Source organism: Gossypium raimondii, chromosome 9 (assembly GCF_025698545.1).
Source record: "Gossypium raimondii isolate GPD5lz chromosome 9, ASM2569854v1, whole genome shotgun sequence".
NCBI lineage: Eukaryota > Viridiplantae > Streptophyta > Magnoliopsida > Malvales > Malvaceae > Gossypium > Gossypium raimondii.
Window position 1 is genome coordinate 15190974 of NC_068573.1, and position 25848 is coordinate 15216821.

The 25848-nt window shown below is 41.7% G+C and overlaps 21 non-coding genes and 49 pseudogenes across 21 annotated transcripts; all 70 read right to left on the minus strand.

Annotated features, from left to right (window-relative positions):
* Window positions 1-7: 7 nt before the first annotated feature.
* On the minus strand, window positions 8-126 carry LOC128033403 (5S ribosomal RNA; annotated as a pseudogene).
* Window positions 127-311: 185 nt separating this feature from the next.
* LOC128033229 (5S ribosomal RNA) lies at window positions 312-430 on the minus strand (annotated as a pseudogene).
* Window positions 431-615: 185 nt separating this feature from the next.
* LOC128033207 (5S ribosomal RNA) lies at window positions 616-734 on the minus strand (annotated as a pseudogene).
* Window positions 735-919: 185 nt separating this feature from the next.
* On the minus strand, window positions 920-1038 carry LOC128033355 (5S ribosomal RNA; annotated as a pseudogene).
* A 185-nt stretch (window positions 1039-1223) lies between these two features.
* On the minus strand, window positions 1224-1342 carry LOC128033368 (5S ribosomal RNA; annotated as a pseudogene).
* A 184-nt stretch (window positions 1343-1526) lies between these two features.
* LOC128033341 (5S ribosomal RNA) lies at window positions 1527-1642 on the minus strand (annotated as a pseudogene).
* Window positions 1643-1826: 184 nt separating this feature from the next.
* LOC128033404 (5S ribosomal RNA) lies at window positions 1827-1945 on the minus strand (annotated as a pseudogene).
* Window positions 1946-2130: 185 nt separating this feature from the next.
* Window positions 2131-2249, minus strand: LOC128033231 (5S ribosomal RNA; annotated as a pseudogene).
* Window positions 2250-2726: 477 nt separating this feature from the next.
* On the minus strand, window positions 2727-2845 carry LOC128033454 (5S ribosomal RNA; annotated as a pseudogene).
* Window positions 2846-3024: 179 nt separating this feature from the next.
* Window positions 3025-3141, minus strand: LOC128033351 (5S ribosomal RNA; annotated as a pseudogene).
* Window positions 3142-3322: 181 nt separating this feature from the next.
* On the minus strand, window positions 3323-3440 carry LOC128033435 (5S ribosomal RNA; annotated as a pseudogene).
* A 183-nt stretch (window positions 3441-3623) lies between these two features.
* LOC128033315 (5S ribosomal RNA) lies at window positions 3624-3742 on the minus strand (annotated as a pseudogene).
* A 184-nt stretch (window positions 3743-3926) lies between these two features.
* LOC128033340 (5S ribosomal RNA) lies at window positions 3927-4045 on the minus strand (annotated as a pseudogene).
* A 1588-nt stretch (window positions 4046-5633) lies between these two features.
* Window positions 5634-5752, minus strand: LOC128033348 (5S ribosomal RNA; annotated as a pseudogene).
* Window positions 5753-5936: 184 nt separating this feature from the next.
* Window positions 5937-6055, minus strand: LOC128033336 (5S ribosomal RNA; annotated as a pseudogene).
* Window positions 6056-6530: 475 nt separating this feature from the next.
* LOC128033485 (5S ribosomal RNA) lies at window positions 6531-6650 on the minus strand (annotated as a pseudogene).
* Window positions 6651-6834: 184 nt separating this feature from the next.
* On the minus strand, window positions 6835-6953 carry LOC128033203 (5S ribosomal RNA; annotated as a pseudogene).
* A 182-nt stretch (window positions 6954-7135) lies between these two features.
* LOC128033269 (5S ribosomal RNA) lies at window positions 7136-7254 on the minus strand (annotated as a pseudogene).
* A 182-nt stretch (window positions 7255-7436) lies between these two features.
* Window positions 7437-7555, minus strand: LOC128033289 (5S ribosomal RNA; annotated as a pseudogene).
* Window positions 7556-7739: 184 nt separating this feature from the next.
* On the minus strand, window positions 7740-7857 carry LOC128033307 (5S ribosomal RNA; annotated as a pseudogene).
* A 182-nt stretch (window positions 7858-8039) lies between these two features.
* LOC128033373 (5S ribosomal RNA) lies at window positions 8040-8158 on the minus strand (annotated as a pseudogene).
* A 185-nt stretch (window positions 8159-8343) lies between these two features.
* On the minus strand, window positions 8344-8460 carry LOC128033432 (5S ribosomal RNA; annotated as a pseudogene).
* A 181-nt stretch (window positions 8461-8641) lies between these two features.
* On the minus strand, window positions 8642-8759 carry LOC128033157 (5S ribosomal RNA). The gene has a single exon (XR_008189492.1). It is a non-coding gene; the product is annotated as a 5S ribosomal RNA (ribosomal RNA).
* A 182-nt stretch (window positions 8760-8941) lies between these two features.
* On the minus strand, window positions 8942-9060 carry LOC128033446 (5S ribosomal RNA; annotated as a pseudogene).
* Window positions 9061-9535: 475 nt separating this feature from the next.
* Window positions 9536-9654, minus strand: LOC128033103 (5S ribosomal RNA). The gene has a single exon (XR_008189439.1). It is a non-coding gene; the product is annotated as a 5S ribosomal RNA (ribosomal RNA).
* A 465-nt stretch (window positions 9655-10119) lies between these two features.
* LOC128033071 (5S ribosomal RNA) lies at window positions 10120-10238 on the minus strand. The gene has a single exon (XR_008189407.1). It is a non-coding gene; the product is annotated as a 5S ribosomal RNA (ribosomal RNA).
* Window positions 10239-10446: 208 nt separating this feature from the next.
* LOC128033439 (5S ribosomal RNA) lies at window positions 10447-10563 on the minus strand (annotated as a pseudogene).
* A 178-nt stretch (window positions 10564-10741) lies between these two features.
* LOC128033214 (5S ribosomal RNA) lies at window positions 10742-10860 on the minus strand (annotated as a pseudogene).
* A 478-nt stretch (window positions 10861-11338) lies between these two features.
* On the minus strand, window positions 11339-11457 carry LOC128033090 (5S ribosomal RNA). The gene has a single exon (XR_008189426.1). It is a non-coding gene; the product is annotated as a 5S ribosomal RNA (ribosomal RNA).
* Window positions 11458-11639: 182 nt separating this feature from the next.
* LOC128033080 (5S ribosomal RNA) lies at window positions 11640-11758 on the minus strand. Its single transcript, XR_008189416.1, has one exon. It is a non-coding gene; the product is annotated as a 5S ribosomal RNA (ribosomal RNA).
* Window positions 11759-11941: 183 nt separating this feature from the next.
* LOC128033210 (5S ribosomal RNA) lies at window positions 11942-12060 on the minus strand (annotated as a pseudogene).
* Window positions 12061-12242: 182 nt separating this feature from the next.
* On the minus strand, window positions 12243-12361 carry LOC128033135 (5S ribosomal RNA). Its single transcript, XR_008189471.1, has one exon. It is a non-coding gene; the product is annotated as a 5S ribosomal RNA (ribosomal RNA).
* Window positions 12362-12544: 183 nt separating this feature from the next.
* On the minus strand, window positions 12545-12663 carry LOC128033255 (5S ribosomal RNA; annotated as a pseudogene).
* A 181-nt stretch (window positions 12664-12844) lies between these two features.
* On the minus strand, window positions 12845-12963 carry LOC128033357 (5S ribosomal RNA; annotated as a pseudogene).
* A 184-nt stretch (window positions 12964-13147) lies between these two features.
* Window positions 13148-13266, minus strand: LOC128033099 (5S ribosomal RNA). The gene has a single exon (XR_008189434.1). It is a non-coding gene; the product is annotated as a 5S ribosomal RNA (ribosomal RNA).
* A 184-nt stretch (window positions 13267-13450) lies between these two features.
* LOC128033136 (5S ribosomal RNA) lies at window positions 13451-13566 on the minus strand. The gene has a single exon (XR_008189472.1). It is a non-coding gene; the product is annotated as a 5S ribosomal RNA (ribosomal RNA).
* A 185-nt stretch (window positions 13567-13751) lies between these two features.
* Window positions 13752-13870, minus strand: LOC128033235 (5S ribosomal RNA; annotated as a pseudogene).
* Window positions 13871-14352: 482 nt separating this feature from the next.
* Window positions 14353-14471, minus strand: LOC128033281 (5S ribosomal RNA; annotated as a pseudogene).
* A 181-nt stretch (window positions 14472-14652) lies between these two features.
* LOC128033127 (5S ribosomal RNA) lies at window positions 14653-14771 on the minus strand. Its single transcript, XR_008189463.1, has one exon. It is a non-coding gene; the product is annotated as a 5S ribosomal RNA (ribosomal RNA).
* A 185-nt stretch (window positions 14772-14956) lies between these two features.
* On the minus strand, window positions 14957-15075 carry LOC128033202 (5S ribosomal RNA; annotated as a pseudogene).
* Window positions 15076-15260: 185 nt separating this feature from the next.
* LOC105785108 (5S ribosomal RNA) lies at window positions 15261-15379 on the minus strand. The gene has a single exon (XR_001130783.2). It is a non-coding gene; the product is annotated as a 5S ribosomal RNA (ribosomal RNA).
* Window positions 15380-15561: 182 nt separating this feature from the next.
* LOC128033286 (5S ribosomal RNA) lies at window positions 15562-15679 on the minus strand (annotated as a pseudogene).
* A 182-nt stretch (window positions 15680-15861) lies between these two features.
* On the minus strand, window positions 15862-15980 carry LOC128033303 (5S ribosomal RNA; annotated as a pseudogene).
* A 183-nt stretch (window positions 15981-16163) lies between these two features.
* Window positions 16164-16282, minus strand: LOC128033224 (5S ribosomal RNA; annotated as a pseudogene).
* Window positions 16283-16750: 468 nt separating this feature from the next.
* On the minus strand, window positions 16751-16869 carry LOC128033268 (5S ribosomal RNA; annotated as a pseudogene).
* A 181-nt stretch (window positions 16870-17050) lies between these two features.
* Window positions 17051-17169, minus strand: LOC128032937 (5S ribosomal RNA). The gene has a single exon (XR_008189277.1). It is a non-coding gene; the product is annotated as a 5S ribosomal RNA (ribosomal RNA).
* A 184-nt stretch (window positions 17170-17353) lies between these two features.
* On the minus strand, window positions 17354-17469 carry LOC128033134 (5S ribosomal RNA). The gene has a single exon (XR_008189470.1). It is a non-coding gene; the product is annotated as a 5S ribosomal RNA (ribosomal RNA).
* Window positions 17470-17653: 184 nt separating this feature from the next.
* On the minus strand, window positions 17654-17772 carry LOC128033251 (5S ribosomal RNA; annotated as a pseudogene).
* Window positions 17773-18250: 478 nt separating this feature from the next.
* Window positions 18251-18369, minus strand: LOC128033181 (5S ribosomal RNA; annotated as a pseudogene).
* Window positions 18370-18552: 183 nt separating this feature from the next.
* Window positions 18553-18671, minus strand: LOC128033121 (5S ribosomal RNA). The gene has a single exon (XR_008189456.1). It is a non-coding gene; the product is annotated as a 5S ribosomal RNA (ribosomal RNA).
* A 174-nt stretch (window positions 18672-18845) lies between these two features.
* Window positions 18846-18964, minus strand: LOC128033382 (5S ribosomal RNA; annotated as a pseudogene).
* A 385-nt stretch (window positions 18965-19349) lies between these two features.
* LOC128033280 (5S ribosomal RNA) lies at window positions 19350-19468 on the minus strand (annotated as a pseudogene).
* Window positions 19469-19650: 182 nt separating this feature from the next.
* LOC128033249 (5S ribosomal RNA) lies at window positions 19651-19769 on the minus strand (annotated as a pseudogene).
* Window positions 19770-19949: 180 nt separating this feature from the next.
* LOC128033492 (5S ribosomal RNA) lies at window positions 19950-20065 on the minus strand (annotated as a pseudogene).
* Window positions 20066-20237: 172 nt separating this feature from the next.
* Window positions 20238-20353, minus strand: LOC128033433 (5S ribosomal RNA; annotated as a pseudogene).
* Window positions 20354-20538: 185 nt separating this feature from the next.
* LOC128033469 (5S ribosomal RNA) lies at window positions 20539-20656 on the minus strand (annotated as a pseudogene).
* Window positions 20657-21133: 477 nt separating this feature from the next.
* Window positions 21134-21252, minus strand: LOC128033271 (5S ribosomal RNA; annotated as a pseudogene).
* A 182-nt stretch (window positions 21253-21434) lies between these two features.
* Window positions 21435-21553, minus strand: LOC128033325 (5S ribosomal RNA; annotated as a pseudogene).
* A 182-nt stretch (window positions 21554-21735) lies between these two features.
* On the minus strand, window positions 21736-21854 carry LOC128032843 (5S ribosomal RNA). The gene has a single exon (XR_008189184.1). It is a non-coding gene; the product is annotated as a 5S ribosomal RNA (ribosomal RNA).
* Window positions 21855-22036: 182 nt separating this feature from the next.
* LOC128033145 (5S ribosomal RNA) lies at window positions 22037-22155 on the minus strand. The gene has a single exon (XR_008189480.1). It is a non-coding gene; the product is annotated as a 5S ribosomal RNA (ribosomal RNA).
* Window positions 22156-22340: 185 nt separating this feature from the next.
* LOC128033124 (5S ribosomal RNA) lies at window positions 22341-22459 on the minus strand. Its single transcript, XR_008189460.1, has one exon. It is a non-coding gene; the product is annotated as a 5S ribosomal RNA (ribosomal RNA).
* A 184-nt stretch (window positions 22460-22643) lies between these two features.
* LOC128033369 (5S ribosomal RNA) lies at window positions 22644-22762 on the minus strand (annotated as a pseudogene).
* A 181-nt stretch (window positions 22763-22943) lies between these two features.
* Window positions 22944-23062, minus strand: LOC128033040 (5S ribosomal RNA). The gene has a single exon (XR_008189376.1). It is a non-coding gene; the product is annotated as a 5S ribosomal RNA (ribosomal RNA).
* A 183-nt stretch (window positions 23063-23245) lies between these two features.
* On the minus strand, window positions 23246-23364 carry LOC128033359 (5S ribosomal RNA; annotated as a pseudogene).
* A 133-nt stretch (window positions 23365-23497) lies between these two features.
* On the minus strand, window positions 23498-23616 carry LOC128033246 (5S ribosomal RNA; annotated as a pseudogene).
* Window positions 23617-23800: 184 nt separating this feature from the next.
* On the minus strand, window positions 23801-23919 carry LOC128033159 (5S ribosomal RNA). The gene has a single exon (XR_008189494.1). It is a non-coding gene; the product is annotated as a 5S ribosomal RNA (ribosomal RNA).
* A 184-nt stretch (window positions 23920-24103) lies between these two features.
* LOC128033168 (5S ribosomal RNA) lies at window positions 24104-24222 on the minus strand (annotated as a pseudogene).
* A 181-nt stretch (window positions 24223-24403) lies between these two features.
* Window positions 24404-24522, minus strand: LOC128033113 (5S ribosomal RNA). Its single transcript, XR_008189449.1, has one exon. It is a non-coding gene; the product is annotated as a 5S ribosomal RNA (ribosomal RNA).
* Window positions 24523-25296: 774 nt separating this feature from the next.
* LOC128033126 (5S ribosomal RNA) lies at window positions 25297-25415 on the minus strand. Its single transcript, XR_008189462.1, has one exon. It is a non-coding gene; the product is annotated as a 5S ribosomal RNA (ribosomal RNA).
* A 181-nt stretch (window positions 25416-25596) lies between these two features.
* On the minus strand, window positions 25597-25715 carry LOC128033401 (5S ribosomal RNA). Its single transcript, XR_008189539.1, has one exon. It is a non-coding gene; the product is annotated as a 5S ribosomal RNA (ribosomal RNA).
* Between the last annotated feature and the right edge of the window lie 133 nt (window positions 25716-25848).

Below are 25848 nucleotides of genomic sequence, written 5' to 3' on the forward strand. Positions count from 1 at the left end.
AATGGGAGGGGTGCAACACGATGGCTTCCCAGGAGGTCATCCATCCTCGTACTACTCTCGCCCAAAAACGCTTCAATGCGGAGTTCTGATGGGATACCATGTATTAGTGCTAGTATGATCGCACCCGTCAACTCTTGTGCAATCTACTCATATAAAGGTTGCCCCTTATCGCAAATGCGCCTCGTATTTTAATGCAAATTCGACCAAATATCGTTTCAAATTATTTATTTCGCAAAACGCAAATAACGAATGAGTTACACCACGTGGAGAAAATGCAACTAACAAAGAACATTGTATGAAATAATGTGGGAGGGGTGCAACACGAGGACTTCCCAGGAGGTCACCCATCCTAGTACTACAGTCACCCAAGCACGCCTAACTACGACGTTTTGATGGGATCCGGTGCATTAGTGCTGGTATGAGCGCACCCGTGAACTCTTGCGCAATCTATTCATATAAATGCTGCCCCTTATAGCACTTCCGCCTCGAATTTGAAGGCAAATTCGACCAAATAGCGTTTCAAATTATTTATTTCGCAAAACGCAAATAACGAATGAGTTACACCACGTAGAGAAAATGCAACTAACAAAAAACATTAAATGAAATAAAGTGGGAGGGGTGCAACACGAGTACTTCGCAGGAGGTCATCCATCCTAGGACTACTCTCGCCCTAGCACGCTTAACTACGGCGTTTTGATAGGATCCGGTGCATTAGTGCTGGTATGATCTCACCCGTCAACCCTTGCGCAATCTGTTCATATAAAGGCAGCCCCTTATCGGAGTTGTGCCTCGAATTTTAATGCAAATTCGACCAAATATCGTTTCAATTTATTTATTTTGCAAGACGCAAATAACAAAAGAGTTGCACCACGTGGAGAAAATGCAACTAACAAAAAACATTATATGAAATAATGTGGGAGGGGTGCAACACGAGGACTTCCCAAGACGTCACCCATCCTAGTACTACAGTCACCCAAGCACGCTTAACTACGGCATTTTGATACGATCCGGTGCATTAGTGCTGGTATGATCGCACCCGTCAACTCTTGCGCAATCGATTCATATAGAGGTCGCCCTTATCAAGATTTTCCGCCTCGAATTTGAAGGCAAATTCGACCAAATATCATTTCAATTTATTTATTTTGCAAGACGCAAATAACGAAAGAGTTGCACAACGTGGAAAAAATGCAACTAAAAAAAATATTATATGAAATAAAATGGGAGGAGTGCAACTCGAGGACTTCCCAGGAGGTCACCCATCCTAGTATTACTCTCGCCCAAGCACGCTTAATCATGGAGTTCGATGGGATCCGGTGCATTAGTCTTCGGTATGAGCGCACCCGTGAACTCTTGCGTAATCTATTCATATAAAGGCTGCCCCTTATCGCACTTGCGCCTTGAATTTTAATGCAAATTCCACCAAATGTCGTTTCAAATTATTTATTTCGCATAACGCAAATAACGAATGAGTTACACCACGTGGAGAAAATGCAGATAACAAAAAACATTATATGAAATAAAATAGGAGGGTGCAGGAGGACTTCCCAGGAGGTCGCCCACCCTAGTAATCCTCTCGCCCAAGCACGCTTAACTGCGGCGTTTGAATGGGATCCGGTGCATTAGTGCTGGTATGATCGCACCCGTCAACTCTTGCGCAATCTATTCATATTAAGGCTGCCCCTTATCGCACTTGCGCCTTGAAATTGAAGCCAAATTCGACCAAATATCGTTTCAAATTATTTATTTCGCACGACGCAAATCACGAATGTGTTACTCTACGTGGTGAAAATGCAACTAAAGGAAATATTATATGAAATAAAATGGGAGGGGTGCAACACGATGGCTTCCCAGGAGGTCATCCATCCTCGTACTACTCTCGCCCAAAAACGCTTCAATGCGGAGTTCTGATGGGATACCATGTATTAGTGCTAGTATGATCGCACCCGTCAACTCTTGTGCAATCTACTCATATAAAGGTTGCCCCTTATCGCAAATGCGCCTCGTATTTTAATGCAAATTCGACCAAATATCGTTTCAAATTATTTATTTCGCAAAACACAAATAACGAATGAGTTACACCACGTGGAGAAAATGCAACTAACAAAAAACATTGTATGAAATAATGTGGAAGGGGTGCAACACGAGGACTTCCCAGGAGGTCACCCATCCTAGTACTACAGTCACCCAAGCACGCCTAACTACGACGTTTTGATGGGATCCGGTGCATTAGTGCTGGTATGAGCGCACCCGTGAACTCTTGCGCAATCTATTCATATAAAGGTCGCCTTTATAGCACTTTTCCTCAATTTGAAGGCAAATTCACCAAATAGCATTTCAAATTATTTATTTCGAAAAACGTAAATAACGAATGAGTTATACCACGTAGAGAAAATGCAACTAACAAAAAACATTAAATGAAATAAAGTGCGAGCGGTGTAACACGAGGACTTCCTGTGAGGTCACCCATCCTAGTACTACTCGCCAAGCATGCTTAACTACGGCATTTTGATAGGATCCAAAGGCATTATTGCCGGTATGATCTCACCCACAACTCTTTGTTAATCTGTTCATATAAAGGCAACCCTTATTGAGTTGCCTCAATTTTAATGCAAATTCGACCAAATATCGTTTCAATTTATTTATTTTGCAAGACGCAAATAACAAAAGAGTTGCACCACGTGGAGAAAATGCAACTAACAAAAAACATTATATGAAATAATGTGGGAGGGGTGCAACACGAGGACTTCCCAGGACGTCACCCATCCTAGTACTACAGTCACCCAAGCACGCTTAACTATGGCGTTTTGATAGGATCCGGTGCATTAGTGTCGGTATGATCGCACTGCCAACTCTTGCATAATCGATTCATATAGAGGTCGCCTTTATCAAGATTTTCCGCCGAATTTGAAGGCAAATTCGACCAAATATCATTTCAATTTATTTATTTTGCAAGACGCAAATAACGAAAGAGTTGCACAACGTGGAAAAATGCAACTAAAAAAATATTATATGAAATAAAATGGAGGAGTGCAACTCGAGGACTTCCTGTGAGGTCACCCATCCTAGTATTACTCTCGCCAAGCACGCTTAATCATGGAGTTCGATGGGATCCGGTGCATTAGTGCTGGTATGAGCGCACCCGTGAACTCTTGCGTAATCTATTCATATAAAGGCTGCCCCTTATCGCACTTGCGCCTTGAATTTTAATGCAAATTCGACCAAATGTCGTTTCAAATTATTTATTTAGATAACGCAAATAACGAATGAGTTACACCACGTGGAGAAAATGCAGATAACAAAAAACATTATATGAAATAAAATAGGAGGGTGCAGGAGGACTTCCCAGGAGGTCGCCCACCCTAGTAATCCTCTCGCCCAAGCACGCTTAACTGCGGCGTTTGAATGGGATCCGGTGCATTAGTGCCGGTATGATCGCACTGGCCAACTCTTGCGCAATCTATTCATATAAAGGCGCCCTTATCGCACTTGCGCCTCGAATTTGAAGGCAAATTCGACCAAATATCGTTTCAATTTATTTATTTTGCAAAACGCAAATAACGAATGAGTTACACGACGTGGAGAAAATGCAACTAACAAAAAACAGTATATGAAATAAAATGGGAGGGGTGCAACACGAGGACTTCCTAAGAGGTCACCCATCCTAGTACAACTTTCGTCCAAGCACGCTTAACTGCGGAGTTTTGATGGGGTCAACTGCATTAGTGCTGGTGTGATCGCTCCCGTCAACTGTTGCGCAATCTATTCATATAGAGGCTGCCCCTTATCGCACTTGCGCCTCGAAATTGAATGTAAATTCGACCAAATATCATTTCAAATTATTTATTTCGCACGACGCAAATCACGAATGTGTTACTCTACGTGGAGAAAATGCAACTAAAGGAAATATTATATGAAATAAAATGGGAGGGGTGCAACACGATGGCTTCCCAGGAGGTCATCCATCCTCGTACTACTCTCGCCCAAACACGCTTCAGTGCGGAGTTCTGATGGGATACCATGTATTAGTGCTAGTATGATCGCACCCGTCAACTCTTGTGCAATCTACTCATATAAAGGTTGCCCCTTATCGCAAATGCGCCTCGTATTTTAATGCAAATTCGACCAAATATCGTTTCAAATTATTTATTTCGCAAAATGCAAATAACGAATGAGTTACACCACGTGGAGAAAATGCAACTAACAAAAAACATTGTATGAAATAATGTGGGAGGGTGCAACACGAGGACTTCCAGAGGTCACCCATCCTAGTACTCTGATCACCCAAGCACGCCTAACTACGACGCTTTGATGGGATCCGCATTAGTCTTTGGTATGAGCGCACCGTGAACTCTTGCTAATCTATTCATATAAAGGTCGCCCTTATAGCACTTCCGCTCGAATTTGAAGGCAAATTCGACCAAATAACGTTCAAATTATTTATTTTGCAAAACGCAAATAACGAATGAGTTACACCACGTGGAGAAAATGCAACTAACAAAAAACATTAAATGAAATAAAGTGGGAGCGGTGCAACACGAGGACTTCCTGTGAGGTCACCCATCCTAGTACTACTCTCGCCAAGCATGCTTAACTACGGCGTTTTGATAGGATCCGCAAGAGTGCCGGTATGATCTCACCCACAACTCTGCGTAACTGCTCATATAAAGGCGCCCTTTATCGGAGTTGCGCGTCAATTTTAATGCAAATTCACCAAATATCGCTTGAAATTATTTATTTCAAGAAAACGCAAATAACGAATGAGTTACACCACGTGGAGAAAATGCAACTAACAAAAACATTATATGAAATAAAGTGGAGGGTGCAACACGAGGACTTCGCAGAGGTCATCCATCCTAGGACTACTCGCCTCTAGCACGCTTAACTACGCGCTTTTGATCGGATCCGGCATTATCACGATATGATCGCACTCCGCCAACTCTTGCGCAATGTATTCATATAAAGGCTACCCTTATCGAACTTTCGCCAATTTTAATGCAAATTCACCAAATATCGCTTCAAATTATTTATTTCGCAAAACGCAAATAACGTAATGAGTGACACCACGTGGAGAAAATGCAACTAACAAAAACACTAAATGAAATAAAGTGGAGGGTGCAACACGAGGACTTCCTGTGACGCCACCCATCCTAGTACTACTCTCACCCAAGCACGCTTAACTACGCTGCTTTGATAGGATCCGCATTAGAGCAGTATGATCTCACCCACAAGTCTTATAATCTATTCATATAAAGGTCGCCTTTATCGTCAGTTGCGCCTCGAATTTTAATGCAAATTCGACCAAATATCGTTTCAATTTATTTATTTTGCAAGACGAATAACAAAAGAGTTGCACCACGTGGAAAAATGCAACTAACAAAAACATTATATGAAATAAAGTGGGAGGGTGCAACACGAGGACTTCCTCAGACGCCACCCATCCTAGTACTACAACCACCCAAGCACGCTTAACTACGTATTTTGATACGATCCGTGCATTAGTGCTGGTATGATCGCACTGCAAATTCGACCAAATATCGTTCAAATTATTTATTTCAAAAGCGCAAATAACGAATGAGTGACACCACGTGGAGAAAATGCAACTAACAAAAAACACTAAATGAAATAAAGTGGGAGGGGTGCAACACGAGGACTTCCCAGGACGTCACCCATCCTAGTACTACTCTCACCCAAGCACGCTTAACTACGTCGTTTTGATAGGATCCGGTGCATTAGAGCAGGTATGATCTCACCCGTCAAGTCTTGCGCAATCTATTCATATAAAGGCTGCCCCTTATCGCTGTTGCGCCTCGAATTTTAATGCAAATTCGACCAAATATCGTTTCAATTTATTTATTTTGCAAGACGCAAATAACAAAAGAGTTGCACCACGTGGAAAAATGCAACTAACAAAAAACATTATATGAAATAATGTGGGAGGGGTGCAACACGAGGACTTCCCAGGACGTCACCCATCCTAGTACTACAGTCACCCAAGCACGCTTAACTACGGCATTTTGATACGATCCGGTGCATTAGTGCTGGTATGATCGCACCCGTCAACTCTTGCGCAATCGATTCATATAGAGGCTGCCCCTTATCGCACTTCCGCCTCGAATTTGAAGGCAAATTCGACCAAATATCATTTCAATTTATTTATTTTGCAAGACGCAAATAACGAAAGAGTTGCACAACGTGGAAAAAATGCAACTAAAAAAAAATATTATATGAAATAAAATGGGAGGAGTGCAACTCGAGGACTTCCCAGGAGGTCACCCATCCTAGTATTACTCTCGCCAAGCACGCTTAATCATGAGTTCGATGGGATCCGTGCATTAGTGTCGGTATGAGCGCCGTGAACTCTTGCGTAATCTATTCATATAAAGGTCGCCTTATCGCACTTGCGCCTTGAATTTTAATGCAAATTCCACCAAATGTCGTTTCAAATTATTTATTTCGCATAACGCAAATAACGAATGAGTTACACCACGTGGAGAAAATGCAGATAACAAAAAACATTATATGAAATAAAATAGGAGGGTCCAGGAGGACTTCCCAGGAGGTCGCCCACCCTAGTAATCCTCTCGCCCAAGCACGCTTAACTGCGGCGTTTGAATGGGATCCGGTGCATTACTGCTGGTGTGATCGCACCCGTCAACTCTTGCGTAATCTATTCATATAAAGGCTGCCCCTTATCGCACTTGCGCCTCGAAATTGAAGGCAAATTCCACCAAATATCGTTTCAAATTATTTATTTCGCACGACGTAAATCGCGAATGTGTTACACCACGTGGAGAAAATGCAACTAAAGGAAATATTATATGAAATAAAATGGGAGGGGTGCAACACGATGGCTTCCTAGGAGGTCATCCATCCTCGTACTACTCTCGCCCAAACACGCTTAACTGCGGAGTTCTGATGGGATACCATGTATTAGTGCTGGTATGATCGCACCCGTCAACTCTTGTGCAATCTACTCATATAAAGGTTGCTCCTTATCGCAAATGCGCCTCGTATTTGAATGCAAATTCGACCAAATATCGTTTCAAATTATTTATTTCACAAAACGTAAATAACGAATGAGTTACACCACGTGAAGAAAATGCAACTAAAAAAAATTATATGAAATAAAATGGGAGGGGTGCAATATGTGGACTTCCCAGAAGGTCACCCATACGAGTACTACTCTTGCCCAGGCGCGCTTGACTGCATAGTTCTGATGGGATCTGGTGCATTAGTGCTGGTATGATCATACCCGTCAACTCTAGCGCAATCTATTAATATAAAGGCTGCCCTTATCGCACTTGCGCCTCGAATTTGAACGCAAATTCGACAAATATTGTTTCAAATTATTTATTTCGCAGAACGCAAATAACGAATGAGTTACACCACGTGGAGAAAATGCAACTAAAAAAAACATTATATGAAATAAAATGGGATGGGTGCAACACGAGGGCTTCCCAGGATGTCACCCACCCTAGTAATACTCTCGCCCAAGCACGCTTAACTGGGGCGTTTGAATGGGATCCGGTGCATTATTGCTGGTATGATCGCACACGTCAACTCTTACGCAATCCATTCATATAACAGCTGCCCCATATCGCACTTGCTCCTCTAATTTGACTGCAAATTCGACCAAATACCGTTTCAAATTATTTATTATGCAAAACGCATATAACGAATGAGTTACACCACGTGGAGAAAATGCAACTAAAAAAAATATTATATGAAATAAAATGGGAGGGATGCAACACAAGGACTTTCAAGGAGGTCACCCATCCTCGTACTACTCTCGCCCAAGCACGCTTCAATGGGAGTTCTGATGGGATCTGGTGCATTAGTGCTAGTATGATTGCACCCGTCAACTCTTGTGCTATCTATTCATATAAAGGTTGCCCCTTATTGCAAATGCGCCTCGAAGTTTAATGCAAATTCGACCAAATATCGTTTCAAATTATTTATTTCGCAAAATGCAAATAACGAATCAGTTACACCACGTGAAGAAACTGCAACAAAAAAAAATTATATGAAATAAAATGGGAGGGGTGTAATACGAGGACCTTCCAGGAGGTTACCTAGCCTAATAGTACTCTCGCCCAGGCACGCTTGACTGCGGAGTTCTAATGGGATCCGGTGCATTAGTGCTTGTATGATCGCCGTAGTCAACTCTTCCACAATCTATTCATATAAAGGCTGCCCCTTACCGCACTCGTGCCTCGAATTTTAATGCAAATTCGACCGAATATCGTTTCAAATTATTTATTTCGCATAACACAAATAACGAATGAGTTAGACCACGTGGAGAAAATGCAACTAAAAAAAAACATTATATGAAATAAAATGGGAGGGGTGCAACACGAGGACTTCCCAGGAGGTCACCCATCCTAGTACTACTCTCACCCAAGCACGCTTGATCGGGAGTTTCGATGGGATCCGTGCATTAGTGCCGGTATGATCGTGCCGCCAACTCTAGCGCAATCTATTAATATAAAGGTCGCCTTATCAAGATTTTGCGCCGAATTTGAATGCAAATTCGACCAAATATCGTTTCAAATTATTTATTTCGCACAACGCAAATAACGAATGAGTTACACCACGTGGACAAAATGCAACTAAAAAATGTATTATATGAAATAAAATGGGAGGGGTGCAACACGAGGACTTCCCAAGAGGTCACCCATCCTCGTACTACTCTCGCCCAAGCACGCTTCAATGGGAGTTCTGATGGGATCCGGTGCATTAGTGCTAGTTTGATTGCACCCGTCAACTCTTGTGCTATCTATTCATATAAAGGTTACCCCTTATCGCAAATGCGCCTCGAAGTTTAATGCAAATTCGACCAAATATCGTTTCAAATTATTTATTTCGCAAAACGCAAATAACGAATCAGTTACACCACGTGAAGAAATTGCAACAAAAAAAAATTATATGAAATAAAATGGGAGGGGTGTAATACGAGGACCACCCAGGAGGTTACCTAGCCTAATAGTACTCTCGTCCAGGTACGCTTGACTGCGGAGTTCTAATGGGATCCGGTGCATTAGTGCTTGTATGATCGCACTAGTCAACTCTTCCACAACCTATTCATATAAAGGCTGCCCCTTATCGCACTCGTGCCTCGAATTTTAATGCAAATTCGACCGAATATCGTTTCAAATTATTTATTTCGTATAACACAAATAACGAATGAGTTAGAACACGTGGAGAAAATGCAACTAAAAAAAAGCATTATATGAAATAAAATGGGAGGGGTGCAACACGAGGACTTCCCAGAGATCACCCATCCTAGTACTACTCCTTGAGCACGCTTGATCGGGAGTTCGATGGGATCCGTGCATTAGTTTGGTATGATCGCATTCGTCAACTCTAGCGCAATCTATTAATATAAAGGTCGCCCTTATCGATTGCGCGCCAATTTGAATGCAAATTCGACCAAATATCGTTTCAAATTATTTATTTCACACAACGCAAATAACGAATGAGTTACCCACGTGGAGAAAATGCAACTAAAAAAAGTATTATATGAAATAAAATGGGAGGGGTGCAACACGAGGACTTCCCAAGAGGTCACCCATCCTCGTACTACTCTCGCCCAAGCACGCTTCAATGCGGAGTTCTGATGGGATCCGATGCATTAGTGCTAGTATGCATGCACCCGTCAACTCTTGTCCTATCTATTCATATAAAGGTTGCCCCTTATCGCAAATGCGCCTCGAATTTTAATGCAAATTCTACCAAATATCCTTTCAAATTATTTATTTCGTAAAACGCAAATGACGAATGAGTTACACCAAGAAATTGCAACTAAAAGAAATTATATGAAATAAAATGGGAGGGGCGCAATACGAGTACTTCCAAGGAGGTTATCTCGCCCAGGCACGCTTAACTGCGGCGTTTGAATGGGATCCGGTGCAGTAGTGCTTGTATGATCGCACCAGTAAACTCTTCCGCAATCAATTCATATAAAGGCTGCCCCTTATCGCACTTATGCCTCGAATTTTATTGCAAATTAGACCGAATGTCGTTTCAAATTATTTATTTCGCATAACACAAATAATGAATGAGTTAGACCACGTGGAGAAAATGCAACTAACAAAAAACATTATATGAAATAAAATGGGAGGGGTGCAACACGAGGACTTCCCAGGAGGTCACCCATCCTAGTACTACTCTCGGCCAAGCACGTTTAACTGCGGCGTTTGAATGCGATCCGGTGCATTAGTGCTGGTATGATCGCACCCGTCAACTCTTGCGCAATCTATTCATATAAAGGTTGGCGCAATCTATTCATATAAAGGTTGGCCCTTATCGCACTTGCGCCTCGAATTTCAATGCAAATTCGACCAAATATCATTTCAAATTATTTATTTCGCACAACGCAAATAACGAATGAGTTACACCACGTGAAGAAAATGCAACTAAAAAAACATTATATGAAACAAAATGGGATGGGTGCAACACGAGGACTTCCCAGGATGTCACCCATACTAGTACTACTCTCGGCCAAGCACGTTTAACTGCGGCGTTTGAATGGGATCCCGCATTAGTGCCGGTATGATCGCACCGCCAACTCTTGCGCAATCTATTCATATAAAGGTGCCCTTATCAAGATTTGGCGCTCAATTTCAATGCAAATTCACCAAATATCATTTCAATTATTTATTTCGCACAACGCGAATAACGAATGAGTGACACCACGTGGAGAAAATGCAACTAAAAAAACATTATATGAAATAAAATGGGATGGGTGCAACACGAAGACTTCCCAGGATGTCACCCATCCTCGTACTACTCTCACCTAAGCACGCTTGACTGCGGAGTTCAGATGGGATCCAGTGCATTAGTGCTGGTATGATCGTACCCGTCAACTCTAGCGCAATCTATTAATATAAAGGCTGCCCTTCTCGCACTTGCGCCTCAAATTTGAATGCAAATTCGACCAAATATTGTTTCAAATTATTTATAAGGCAAAACGCAAATAACGAATGAGTTAGACCACGTGGAGAAAATGCAACTAACAAAAAACATTATATGAAATAAAATGGGAGGGTGCACGAGGACTTCCCAGGAGGTCACCTATCCTAGTACTACACTCGCCCAAGCACGCTTAATGCGGAGTTCGATGGGCTCCGTGCATTAGTCGGTCTGAAAGCACTGGCCAACTTTTGCACAATCTATTCATATAAAGGCTGCCCCTTATAGCACTTGCGCCTCGAATTTTAATGCATATTGGACCAAATATCGTTTCAAATTATTTATTTTGCAAAACGCAAATAACAAATGAGTTACACCACGTGGAGAAAATGCAACTAAAAAAAATATTATATGAAATAAAATGGGAGGGGTGCAATACGAGGACTTCCCAGGAGGTCACCCATCCTAGTACTACTCTCACCCAGGCACGCTTAACTGCGGAGTTCTGATGGGATACCATGCGTTAGTGCTAGTATCATCGCACCCGTCAACTCTTGTGCAATCGATTCATATAAAGGTTGCCCCTTATCGCAAATGCGCCTCGAATTTTAATGCAAATTGGACCAAATATCGTTTCAAAATATTTATTTCTCAAAACGCAAATAACAAATGAGTTACACCACGTGGAAAAAATGCAACTAAAAAAAATTATATGAAATAAAATGGGAGGGGTGCAATACGAGGACTTCCCAGGAGGTCACCCATCCTAGTACTACTCTCGCCCAGGCACGCTTGACTGCGGAGTTCAGATGGGATACCATGCGTTAGTGCTAGTATCATCGCACCCGTCAACTCTTGTGCAATCTATTCATATAAAGGTTGCCCCTTATCGCAAATGCGCCTCGAATTTTAATGCAAATTCGACCATATATCATTTCAAATTATCTATTTCGCACAACGCAAATCACGAATGAGTCACTCCACGTGGAGAAAATGCAACTAAAAAAATATTATATGAAATAAAATGGGAGGGGTGCAACACGATGACTTCCCAGGAGGTCACCCATCCTCGTACTACTCTCGCCCAAGCACGCTTCAATGCGGAGTTCTAATGGGATACCATCCATTAGTGCTAGTATGATCGCACCCATCAACTCTTGTGCAATCTACTCATATAAAGGTGGCCCCTTATCGCAAATGCGCCTCGAATTTTAATGCAAATTCGACCAAATATCGTTTCAAATTATTTATTTCGCAAAACGCAAATAACGAATGAGTTACACCACGTGATGAAAATGCAACTAAAAAAAATTATATGAAATAAAACGGGAGGGGTGCAATATGTGGACTTCCCAGGAGGTCACCCATCCTAGTACTACTCTCGCCCAGGCACGTTTAACTGCGGAGTTCTGATGGGATACCATGTGTTAGTGCTAGTATCATCGCACCCGTCAACTCTTGTGCAATCTATTCATATAAAGGTTGCCCCTTATCGCAAATGCGCCTCGAATTTTAATGCAAATTCGACCATATATCATTTCAAATTATCTATTTCGCACAACGCAAATCACGAATGAGTCACTCCACGTGGAGAAAATGCAACTAAAAAAATATTGTATGAAATAAAATGGGAGGGGTGCAACACGATGACTTCCCAGGAGGTCACCCATCCTCCTACTACTCTCGCCCAAGCACGCTTCAATGCGGAGTTCTGATGGGATACCATCCATTAGTGCTAGTATGATCGCACCCATCAACTGTTGAGCAATCTACTCATATAAAGGTGGCCCCTTATCGCAAATGCGCCTCGAATTTTAATGTAAATTCGACCAAATATCGTTTCAAATTATTTATTTCGCAAAACGCAAATAACGAATGAGTTACACCACGTGAAGAAAATGCAACTAAAAAAATTATATGAAATAAAACGGGCGGGGTGCAATATGTGGACTTCCCAGGATGTCACCCACCCCAGTAATACTCTCGCCCGAGCACGCTTAACTGCCGTGTTTGAATGGGATCCGGTGCATTAGTGCTTGTATGATCGCACCCGTCAACTCTTGCGCAATCCATTCATATAACGGTTGCCCCATATTGCACTTGCGGCTCGAATTTGATAGCAAATGCGACCAAATACCGTTTCAAATTATTTATTTCGCAAAACGCATATAACGAATGAGTTACACCACGTGGAGAAAATGGAACTAAAAAAAATATTATATGAAATAAAAGGGGAGGGGTGCAACACGAGGACTTTCTAGGAGGTCACCCATCCTCGTACTACTCTCGCCCAAGCACGCTTCAATGCGGAGTTCTGATGGGATCCGATGCATTAGTGCTAGTATGATTGCACCCGTCAACTCTTGTGCTATCTATTCATATAAAGGCTACCCCTTATCGCAAATGCGCCTCGAATTTTAATGCAAATTCGATCAAATATCGTTTCAAATTATTTATTTCACAAAACGCAAATAACGAATGAGTTACACCACGTGGAGAAAATGCAACTAACAAAAAACATTATATGAAATAAAATGGGAGGGTGCACGAGGACTTCCCTGGAGGTCACCCATCCTAGTACTACACTCGCCCAAGCACGCTTAACTGCCGAGTTCTGATGGGATCCGGTGCATTAGTGCTGGTCTGAGCGCACCCGTCAACTTTTGCGCAATCTTTTCATATAAAGGCTGCCCCTTATCGCACTTGCGCCTCGAATTTGAATGCAAATTCGACCAAATATCGTTTCAAAATTATTTATTTCGCACAACGCAAATCACGAATGAGTTACTCCACGTGGAGAAAATGCAACTAAAAAAGATATTATATGAAATAAAATGGGAGGGGTGCAACACGATCACTTCCCAGGGGGTCACCCATCTTGGTACTACTCTCGCCCAAGCACGCTTCAATGCGGAGTTCTGATGGGATACCATGCATTAGTGCTAGTATGATCGCACCCATCAACCCTTGTGCAATCTACTCATATAAAGGTTGCCCCTTATCGCAAATGCGCCTCAAATTTTAATGTAAATTCGACCAAATATCGTTTCAAATTATTTATTTCATAAAACGCAAATAACGAATGAGTTACACCACGTGAAGAAAATGCAACTAAAAAAATTATATGAAATAAAATGGGTGGGGTGCAATATGTGGACTTCCCAGAAGGTCACCCATACAAGTACTACTCTTGCCTGTGCATGCTTGATCGCATAGTTCGATGGGATCCGTGCATTAGTGCCGGTATGATCGCATCTGCCAACTCTAGCGCAATCTATTAATATAAAGGCGGCCCTTATCAAGATTTGCGCCTCGAATTTGAATGCAAATTCACCAAATATTGTTTCAAATTATTTATTTCGCAGAATCGAAAATAACGAATGAGTTACACCACGTGGAGAAAATGCAACTAAAAAAAACATTATATGAAATACAATGGGATGGGTGCAACACGAGGACTTCCCAGGATGTCACCCACCCTAGTAATACTCTCGCCCAAGCACGCTTAACTGTGGCGTTTGAATGGGATCCGGTGCATTAGTGTTGGTATGATCGCACCGTCAACTCTTGCGCAATCCATTCATATAACTACCGCCCATATCGCACTTTGGCGTCAATTTTGATCGCTAATTCGACCAAATACCGTTTCAAATTATTTATTTCGCAAAACGCATATAACGAATGAGTTACACCACGTAGAGAAAATGCAACTAAAAAAATATTATATGAAATAAAATGAGAGGGGTGCAACACGGGGACTTTCTAGGAGGTCACCCATCCTCGTACTACTCTCGCCCAAGCACGCTTCAATGCGGAGTTCTGATGGGATCCGATGCATTAGTGCAAGTATGATTGCACCCGTCAACTCTTGTGCTATCTATTCATATAAAGGTTAACCCTTATCGCAAATGCGCCTCGAATTTTAATGCAAATTTGACCAAATATCGTTTCAAATTATTTATTTCGCAAAACGCAAATAACGAATGAGTTACACCACGTGGAGAAAATGCAGCTAACAAAAAACATTATATGAAATAAAGTGGGAGGGGTGTAACACGAGGACTTCCCAGGAGGTTACCTAGCCTAATACTACTCTCGCCCAGGCACACTTCACTGCGGAGTTCTGATGGGATCCGGTGCATTAGTGCTTGTATGATCGCACTGGTCAACTCTTCCGCAATCTATTCATATAAAGGCTGCCCCTTAGCGCACTTGTGCCTCGAATTTTAATGCAAATTGGACTGAATATCATTTCAAATTATTTATTTCGCGTAACGCAAATAACGAATGAGTTAGACCACGTGGAGAAAATGCAACTAACAAAAACCATTATATGAAATAAAATGGGAGGGGTGCAACACGAGGACTTCCCAGGAGGTCACCCATCCTAGTACTACACTCGCCCAGGCACGCTTGACTGCGGAGTTCTAATTGGATCCGGTGCATTACTGCTGGTATGATCGTACCCGTCAACTCTAGCGCAATCTATTAATATAAAGGTTGCCCGTTCGCACTTGCGCCTCGAATTTGAATGCAAATTCGACCAAATATCATTTCAAATTATTTATTTCGCACAACGCAAATCACGAATGAGTTACTCCACGTGGAGAAAATGCAACTAAAAAAAATATTATATGAAATAAAATGGGAGGGGTGCAACACGATGACTTCCCAGGGGGTCACCCATCTTGGTACTACTCTCGCCCAAGCACGCTTTATGCGGAGTTCTGATGGGATACCATGCATTAGTGCTAGTATGATCGCACCCGTCAACCCTTGTGCAATCTACTCATATAAAGGTTGCCCCTTATCGCAAATGCGCCTCAAATTTTAATGTAAATTCGACCAAATATCGTTTCAAATTATTTATTTTGCAAAACGCAAATAACGAATGAGTTACACCACGTGAAGAAAATGCAACTAAAAAAAATTATATGAAATAAAATGGGTGGTGTGCAATATGTGGACTTCCCAGAAGGTCACCCATACAAGTACTACTCTTGCCCAGGCATGCTTGACTGCATAGTTCTGATGGGATCCGGTGCATTAGTGCTGGTATGATCGTACCCGTCAACTCTAGCGCAATCTATTAATATAAAGGCAGCCCTTATCGCACTTGCGCCTCGAATTTGAATGCAAATTCGACCAAATATTGTTTCAAATTATTTATTTCGCAGAACGAAAATAACGAATGAGTTACACCACGTGGAGAAAATGCAACTAAAAAAAACATTATATGAAATACAATGGGATGGGTGCAACACGAGGACTTCCCAGGATGTCACCCACCCTAGTAATGCTCTCGCCCAAGCACGCTTAACTGTGGCGTTTGAATGGGATCCGGTGCATTAGTGCTGGTATGATCGCACCGCCAACTCTTGCGCAATCCATTCATATAACTACGCCCCATATCAAGATTTTATGCGTCGAATTTGACCGCAAATTCACCAAATACCGCTTCAAATTATTTATTTCGCAAAACGATATAACGAATGAGTTACACCACGAGAGAAAATGCAACTAAAAAATATATTATATGAAATAAAATGAGAGGGTGCAACACGGGACTTTCTAGAGGTCACCCATCCTCGCATTACTCGCCAAGCACGCTTCAATGCGGAGTTTCGATGGGATCCGATGCATTAGTGCTAGTATGATTGCACCCGTCAACTCTTGTGCTATCTATTCATATAAAGGCTGCCCTTATCGCAAATGCGCCTCAAATTTTAATGCAAATTCGACCAAATATCGTTTCAAATTATCTATTACGCAAATAACGAATGAGTTACACCACGTGAAGAAATTGCAACAAAAAAATATTATCTGAAATAAAATGGGAGGGGTGCAACACGAGGACTTCCCAGAAGGTCACCCATCCTAGTATTTCTCTCGCCCAAGCGCGCTTAACTGCAATGTGTTGACGGGATCCGGTGCATTAGAGCTAGTATGATCGCACCCGTCAACTCTTGCGCAATCTATTCATATAAAGGCTGCCCCTTATCGCACTTGCGCCTCGAATTTGAATGCAAATTCGACCAAATATCGTTTCAAATTATTTATTTCGGAAAATGCAAATAATGAATGAGTTACACCACGGGAAGAAAATGCAACTAAAAAAATTATATGAAATAAATTGGGAGGGGTGCAACACGAGGATTTCCCAGGAGGTCACCCATCCTAGTACTACTCTGGCCCGAGCACGATTACCTGCGGAGTTCAGATGGGATCCGGTGCATTAGTGCTAGTATGATCGCACCCGTCAACTCTTGCTTAATCTATTCATGTAAAGGCTGCCCCTTATCGCACTTGCGCCTCAAATTAGAATGCAAATTCGATCAAATATCGTTTCAAATTATTTATTTCACAAAACGCAAATAACGAATGAGTTACACCACGTGGAGAAAATGCAACTAACAAAAAACATTATATGAAATAAAATGGGAGGGTGCACGAGGACTTCCCTGGAGGTCACCCATCCTAGTACTACACTTTCCCAAGCACGCTTAACTGCGGAGTTCTGATGGGATCCGGTGCATTAGTGCTGGTCTGAGCGCACCCGTCAACTTTTGCGCAATCTTTTCATATAAAGGCTGTCCCTTATCGCACTTGCGCCTCGAATTTGAATGCAAATTTGACCAAATATCGTTTCAAACTATTTATTTCGCACAACGCAAATCACGAATGAGTTACTCCACGTGGAGAAAATGCAACTAAAAAAAATATTATATGAAATAAAATGGGAGGGGTGCAACACGATGACTTCCCAGGGGGTCACCCGTCTTGGTACTACTCTCGCCCAAGCACGCTTCAATGCGGAGTTCTGATGGGATACCATGCATTAGTGCTAGTATGATCGCACCCGTTAACCCTTGTGCAATCTACTCATATAAAGGTTGCCCCTTAGCGCAAATGCGCCTCAAATTTTAATGTAAATTCGACCAAATATCGTTTCAAATTATTTATTTCGCAAAACGCAAATAACGAATGAGTTACACCACGTGAAGAAAATGCAACTAAAAAAAATTATATGAAATAAAATGGGTGGGTGCAATATGTGGACTTCCGTAAGGTCACCCATACAAGTACTACTCTTGCCCCTGCATGCTTGATCGCATAGTTCGATGGGATCGGTGCATTAGTTTGGTATGATCGTGCCGCCAACTCTAGCGCAATCTATTAATATAAAGGCAGCCCTTATCGCACTTGCGCCTCGAATTTGAATGCAAATTCGACCAAATATTGTTTCAAATTATTTATTTCGCAGAACGAAAATAACGAATGAGTTACACCACGTGGAGAAAATGCAACTAAAAAAAACATTATATGAAATACAATGGGATGGGGGCAACACGAGGACTTCCCAGGATGTCACCCACCCTAGTAATACTCTCGCCCAAGCACGCTTAACTGTGGCGTTTGAATGGGATCCGGTGCATTAGTGCTGGTATGATCGCACCCGTCAACTCTTGCGCAATCCATTCATATAACGGCTGCCCCATATCGCACTTGCGCGTCGAATTTGACTGCAAATTCGACCAAATACCGTTTCAAATTATTTATTTCGCAAATCGCATATAACGAATGAGTTACACCACGTAGAGAAAATGCAACTAAAAAAATATTATATGAAATAAAATGAGAGGGGTGCAACACGGGGACTTTCTAGGAGGTCACCCATCCTCGTACTACTCTCGCCCAAGCACGCTTCAATGCGGAGTTCTGATGGGATCCGATGCATTAGTGCTAGTATGATTGCACCCGTCAACTCTTGTGCTATCTATTCATATAAAGGCTGCCCTTATCGCAAATGCGCCTCAAATTTTAATGCAAATTCGACCAAATATCGTTTCAAATTATCTATTACGCAAATAACGAATGAGTTACACCACGTGAAGAAATTGCAACAAAAAAATATTTTCTGAAATAAAATGGGAGGGGTGCAACACGAGGACTTCCCAGAAGGTCACCCATCCTAGTATTTCTCTCGCCCAAGCGCGCTTAACTGCAATGTGTTGACGGGATCCGGTGCATTAGAGCTAGTATGATCGCATCGCCAACTCTTGCATAATCTATTCATATAAAGGTCGCCTTTATCAAGATTGCGCGCTCGAATTTGAATGCAAATTCGACCAAATATCGTTTCAAATTATTTATTTCGGAAAACGCAAATAATGAATGAGTTACACCACGGGAAGAAAATGCAACTAAATAATTATTTATTCCGGTGCATTAGTGCTGGTCTGAGCGCACCCGTCAACTTTTGCGCAATCTTTTCATATAAAGGTCGCCTTTATCAAGATTTCTGCTCCTCGAATTTGAATGCAAATTCGACCAAATATCGTTTCAAACTATTTATTTCGCACAACGCAAATCACGAATGAGTTACTCCACGTGGAGAAAATGCAACTAAAAAAAATATTATATGAAATAAAATGGGAGGGGTGCAACACGATGACTTCCCAGGGGGTCACCCGTCTTGGTACTACTCTCGCCCAAGCACACTTCAATGCGGAGTTCTGATGGGATACCATGCATTAGTGCTAGTATGATCGCACCCGTTAACCCTTGTGCAATCTACTCATATAAAGGTTGCCCCTTATCGCAAATGCGCCTCAAATTTTAATGTAAATTCGACCAAATATCGTTTCAAATTATTTATTTCGCAAAACGCAAATAACGAATGAGTTACACCACGTGAAGAAAATGCAACTAAAAAAAATTATATGAAATAAAATGGGTGGGGTGCAATATGTGGACTTCCCAGAAGGTCACCCATACAAGTACTACTCTTGCCCAGGCATGCTTGACTGCATAGTTCTGATGGGATCCGGTGCATTAGTGCTGGTATGATCGTACCCGCCAACTCTAGCACAATCTATTAATATAAAGGCGCCTTTATCGATTTGGCGCCGAATTTGAATGCAAATTCGACCAAATATTGTTTCAAATTATTTATTTCGCAGAATGAAAATAACGAATGAGTTACACCACGTGGAGAAAATGCAACTAAAAAAAACATTATATGAAATACAATGGGATGGGTGCAACACGAGGACTTCCCAGGATGTCACCCACCCTAGTAATACTCTCGCCCAAGCACGCTTAATCGTGGCGCTTGAATGGGATCCGCATTAGTGCCGGTATGATCGCACTCACAACTCTTGCGCAATCCATTCATATAACGGTGCCCCATATCGATTTTGCGCTCAATTTGACCGCAAATTCACCAAATACCGCTTCAAATTATTTATTTCAAAACGATATAACTAATGAGTTACACCACGAGAGAAAATGCAACTAAAAAATATTATATGAAATAAAATGAGAGGGTGCAACACGGGACTTTCTAGGAGGTCACCCATCCTCGTATTACTCTCGCCAAGCACGCTTCAATGCGGAGTTCGATGGGATCCGATGCATTAGTGCAAGTATGATTGCACCCGTCAACTCTTGTGCTATCTATTCATATAAAGGTTGCCCCTTATCGCAAATGCGCCTCGAATTTTAATGCAAATTTGACCAAATATCGTTTCAAATTATTTATTTCGCAAAACGCAAATAACGAATGAGTTACACCACGTGGAGAAAATGCAACTAACAAAAAACATTATATGAAATAAAGTGGGAGGGGTGTAACACGAGGACTTCCCAGGAGGTTACCTAGCCTAATACTACTCTCGCCCAAGCACACTTCATCATGGAGTTCGATGGGATCCGGTGCATTAGTGCTTGTATGATCGCACTGCTCAACTCTTCCGCAATCTATTCATATAAAGGCTGTCCCTTATCGCACTTGTGCCTCGAATTTTAATGCAAATTGGACTGAATATCATTTCAAATTATTTATTTCGCGTAACGCAAATAACGTAATGAGTTAGACCACGGAGAAAATGCAACTAACAAAACCATTATATGAAATAAAATGGGAGGGTGCAACACGAGGACTTCCTGTGAGGTCACCCATCCTAGTACTACACTCGCCTGTGCACGCTTGATCATGAGTTCGATTGATCCGTGCATTATCACTGGTATGATCATACCCACAACTCTAGCGCAATCTATTAATATAAAGGTCGCCTGTCAAGATTTGCGCGCCGAATTTGAATGCAAATTCACCAAATATCATTTCAAATTATTTATTTCAAGACAACGCAAATCACGAATGAGTTACTCCACGTGGAGAAAATGTAACTAAAAAAATATTATATGAACTAAAATGGGAGGGGTGTAACACGATGACTTCCCAGGGGGTCACCCATCTTGGTACTACTCTCGCCCAAGCACGCTTTAATGCGGAGTTCTGATGGGATACCATGCATTAGTGCTAGTATGATCGCACCCGTCAACCCTTGTGCAATCTACTCATATAAAGGTTGCCCCTTATCGCAAATGCGCCTCAAATTTTAATGTAAATTTGACCAAATATCATTTCAAATTATTTATTTCCCAAAACGCAAATAACGAATGAGTTACACCACGTGAAGAAAATGCAACTAAAAAAAATTACATGAAATAAAATGGGTGGGGTGCAATATGTGGACTTCCCAGAAGGTCACCCATACAAGTACTACTCTTGCCCAGGCATGCTTGACTGCATAGTTCTGATGGGATCCGCTGCATTAGTGCTGGTATGATCGTACCCGTCAACTCTAGCGCAATCTATTAATATAAAGGCTGCCCGTTCGCACTTTCGCCTCGAATTTGAATGCAAATTCGACCAAATATCATTTCAAATTATTTATTTCGCACAACGCAAATAACGAATGAGTTACACCACGTGGAGAAAATGCAACTAAAAAAAATATTATATGAAATAAAATGGGAGGGGTGCAACACGAGGACTTCGCAGGAGGTCACCCATCCTCGTACTACTCTCGCCCAAGCACGCTTCAATGCGGAGTTCTGATGGGATCCGATGCATTAGTGCTAGTATGATTGCACCCGTCAACTCTTGTGCTATCTATTCATATAAAGGTTGCCCCTTATCGCAAATGCACCTCGAATTTTAATGCAAATTCGACCAAATATCGTTTCAAATTATTTATTTCGCAAAACGCAAATAACGAACGAGTTACACCACGTGAAGAAATTGCAACTAAAAAAAATTATATGAAATAAAATGGGAAGGGTGCAATACGAGGACTTCCCAGGAGATTACCTAGCCTAGTACTACTCTCGCCCAGGCACGCTTGACTGCGGAGTTCTGATGGGATCCGGTACAGTAGTGCTTGTATGATCGCACCAGTCAACTCTTCCGCAATCTATTCATATAAAGGCTGCCCCTTATCGCACTTGTGCCTCGAATTTTAATGCAAATTCGACCGAATATCGTTTCAAATTATTTATTTCACATAACGCAAATAATAAATGAGTTAGACCACATGGAGAAAATGCAACTAACAAAAAACATTATATGAAATAAAATGGGAGGAGTGCAACACGAGGACTTCCCAGGAGGTCACCCATCCTAGTATTACTCTCAGCCAAGCACGTTTAACTGCGGCGTTTGAATGGGATCCGGTGCATTAGTGCTGGTATGATCGCACCCGTCAACTCTTGCGCAATCTATTTATATAAAGGCTGCCCCTTATCGCACTTACGCCTCAAATTTCAATGCAATTTCGACCAAATATCATTTCAAATTATTTATTTCGCACAACGCAAAAAACGAATGAGTTACACCACGTGGAGAAAATGCAACTGAAAAAAACATTATATGAAATAAAATGGGATGGGTGCAACACGAGGATTTCCCAGGATGTCACCCATCCTCGTACTACTCTCACCCAAGCACGCTTCAATGCGGAGTTCTGATGGGATACCATGCATTAGTGCTAGTATCATCGCACCCGTCAACTCTTGTGCAATCTATTCATATAAAGGTTGCCCCTTATCGCAAATGTGCCTCGAATTTTAATGCAAATTGGACCAAATATCGTTTCAAATTATTTATTTCGCAAAACTCAAATAACGAATGAGTTACACCACGTGGAGAAAATCCAACTAAAAAAATTATACGAAATAAAATGGGAGGGGTGCAATACGAGGACTTCCCAGGAGGTCACCCATCCTAGTACTACTCTCGCCCAGGCACGCTTGACTACGGAGTTCAGATGGGATGCAGTGCATTAGTGCTGGTATGATCGTACCCGTCAACTCTAGCGCAATCTATTAATATAAAGGCTGCCCTTATCGCACTTGCGCCTCGAATTTGAATGCAAATTCGTCCAAATATTGTTTCAAATTATTTATATCGCAAAACGCAAATAATGAATGAGTTAGACCACGTGGAGAAAATGCAACTAAAAAAAACATTATATGAAATAAAATGGGATGGGTGCAACACGAGGACTTCCCAGGATGTCACCCACCCTAGTAATACTCTCGCCCAAGCACGCTTCACTGCGGCATTTGAATAGGATCCGGTGCATTAGTCCTGGTATGATAGCACCCGTCAACTCTTGCGCAATCCATTCATATAAAGGCTGCCCCTTATCGCACTTGCGCAATCCATTCATATAAGGAATTAGTTACACCACGTGAAGAAAATGCAACTACAAAAAATATTATATGAAATAAAATGGGAAGGGTTCCACGCGAGGACTTCCCAGGAGGTCACCCATCCTCGTACTACTCTCGCCCAAACGCACTTAACTGTGGAGTTCTGATGGGATCCGATGCATTAGTGCTAGTATGATCGCACCCATCAACTCTTGTGCAATCTATTCATATAAAGGTTGGCACTTATCGCAAATGCGGCTCGAATTTTAATGCAAATTCGACAAAATATCGTTTCAAATTAGGTATTTCGTAGAACGCAAATAACGAATAAGTTACACCACGTGAAGAAAATGCAGCAAATAAAAATATTATATGAAATAAAATGGGAGGGGTGCAACACGAGGACCTCCTAGGAGGCCACCCATCCTAGTACTACTCTCATCCAAGCACGCTTAACTGTAGAGTTCTGATGGGATCCGGTACATTAGTGCTGGTATCATAGCTCCCATCAACTCTTGTGCAATCTAATGATATAAAGGATGCCCCTTATCGCACTTGCGCCTCGAATTTGGATGCAAATTCGACCAAATATCGTTTTAAATTATTTATTTCGCAAAACGCGAATAACGAATGAGTTACACCACGTGGAGAAAATGCAACCAAAAAAAATATTATATGATATAAAATGGCAGGGGTGCAACACGAGGACTTCCTAGGAGGTCACTCATCCTCGTACTACTCTCGCCCAAGCACGCTTCAATGCAGAGTTCTGATGGGATCCGATGCATTAGTGCTAGTATGATCACACCCATCAACTCTTGTGCAAGCTATTCATATAAAGGTTGCCCCTTATCGCAAATGCGCCTCAAATTTTAATGCAAATTCGACTAAATATCGTTTCAAATTATTTATTTCGCAAAACGCAAGTAACGAATGAGTTACACCACGTGAAGAAAATGCAACTAAAAAAATTATATGAAATAAAATGGGAGGGGTACAATACGAGGACTTCCAAGGAGGTCACCCATCCTAGTACTACTCTCGCCCAGGCACGCTTAACTACGGCGTTTTGATGGGATCCGGTGCATTAGTGCTGGTATGATCGCATCGCACAACCCTTGCATAATCTAATCATATAAAGGTCGCCCTTATCGCACTTTGCCTCAATTTTAATTCAAATTAATCGAATATCGCTTCAAATTATTTATTTCGATAACGCAAATAACGAATGAGTTACACCACGGGAGAAAATGCGACTAAAAAATATTATATGAAATAAAATGGGAGGTACAAAGACTAAGACTTCCCAAAGCAGTCACCCATCCTCGTACTACTCTCGCCCAAGCACGCTTCAATGCGGAGTTCTGATGGGACCCTATGCATTAGGGCTAGTATAATCGCACCCGTCAACTCTTGTGTAATCTACTCATATAAAGGTTGGCACTTATCGCAAATACGCCTCGAATTTTAATGCAGATTCGACCAAATATCGTTTCAAATTATTTATCTCGCAAAACGCAAATAACGAATGAGTTACACCATGTGAAGAAAATGCAACAAATAAAAATTATATGAAATAAAATGGGAGGGGTGCAATACGAGGACTTCCCCGGAGGTTACCCATCCTAGTACTACTCGCCACGACGCTGACAAATGAGTTCGATGGGATCCGTGCATTAGTGTCGGTATGATCGCACCTGGCCAACTCATGCTAATCTATTCATATAAAGGCTGCCCCTTATCGCATTTGCGCCTCAAATTTTAATGCAAATTCGACCAAATATCGTTTCAAATTATCTATTTCGTAAAACGCAAATATCGAATGGGTTACACCACGTGGAGAAAATGCAACTAACAAAAAACATTATAGGAAATAAAATGGGAGGGGTGCAACACGAGGACTTCCCAGGAGGTCATCCATCCTAGTTCTACTCTCGCCCAAATGCGCTTAACTGCGGAGTTCTGATGGGATCCGGAGCATTAGTGCTGGTATGATCGCCCCCGTCAACTCTTGCGCAATATATTCATATAAAGGCTGCCCCTTATTCCACTTGTGCCTTGAATGTGAAGGCAAATTGGAGAAAATATCGTTTCAATTTATTTATCTTGCAAAACACAAATAACGAATGACTTACACCACGTGGAGCAAATGCAACAAAAAAAATTATATGAAATAAAATGGGAGGGGTGCAACACGAGGACTTCCCAGGAGGTCACCCATCCTAGTACTACTCTCGCCCAAGCACGCTTAACTACGGCGTTTTGATGGGATCCGGTGCATTAGTGCTGGTATGATTGCACCCGTCACCTCTTGCGCAATCTATTCATATAAAGGCTGCCCCTGATCCCATTTGCGCCTCGAAGTTTAATACAAATTCGACCAAATATTGTTTCAAATTATTTAGTTCGCATAACGCAAATAACGAATGAGTTACA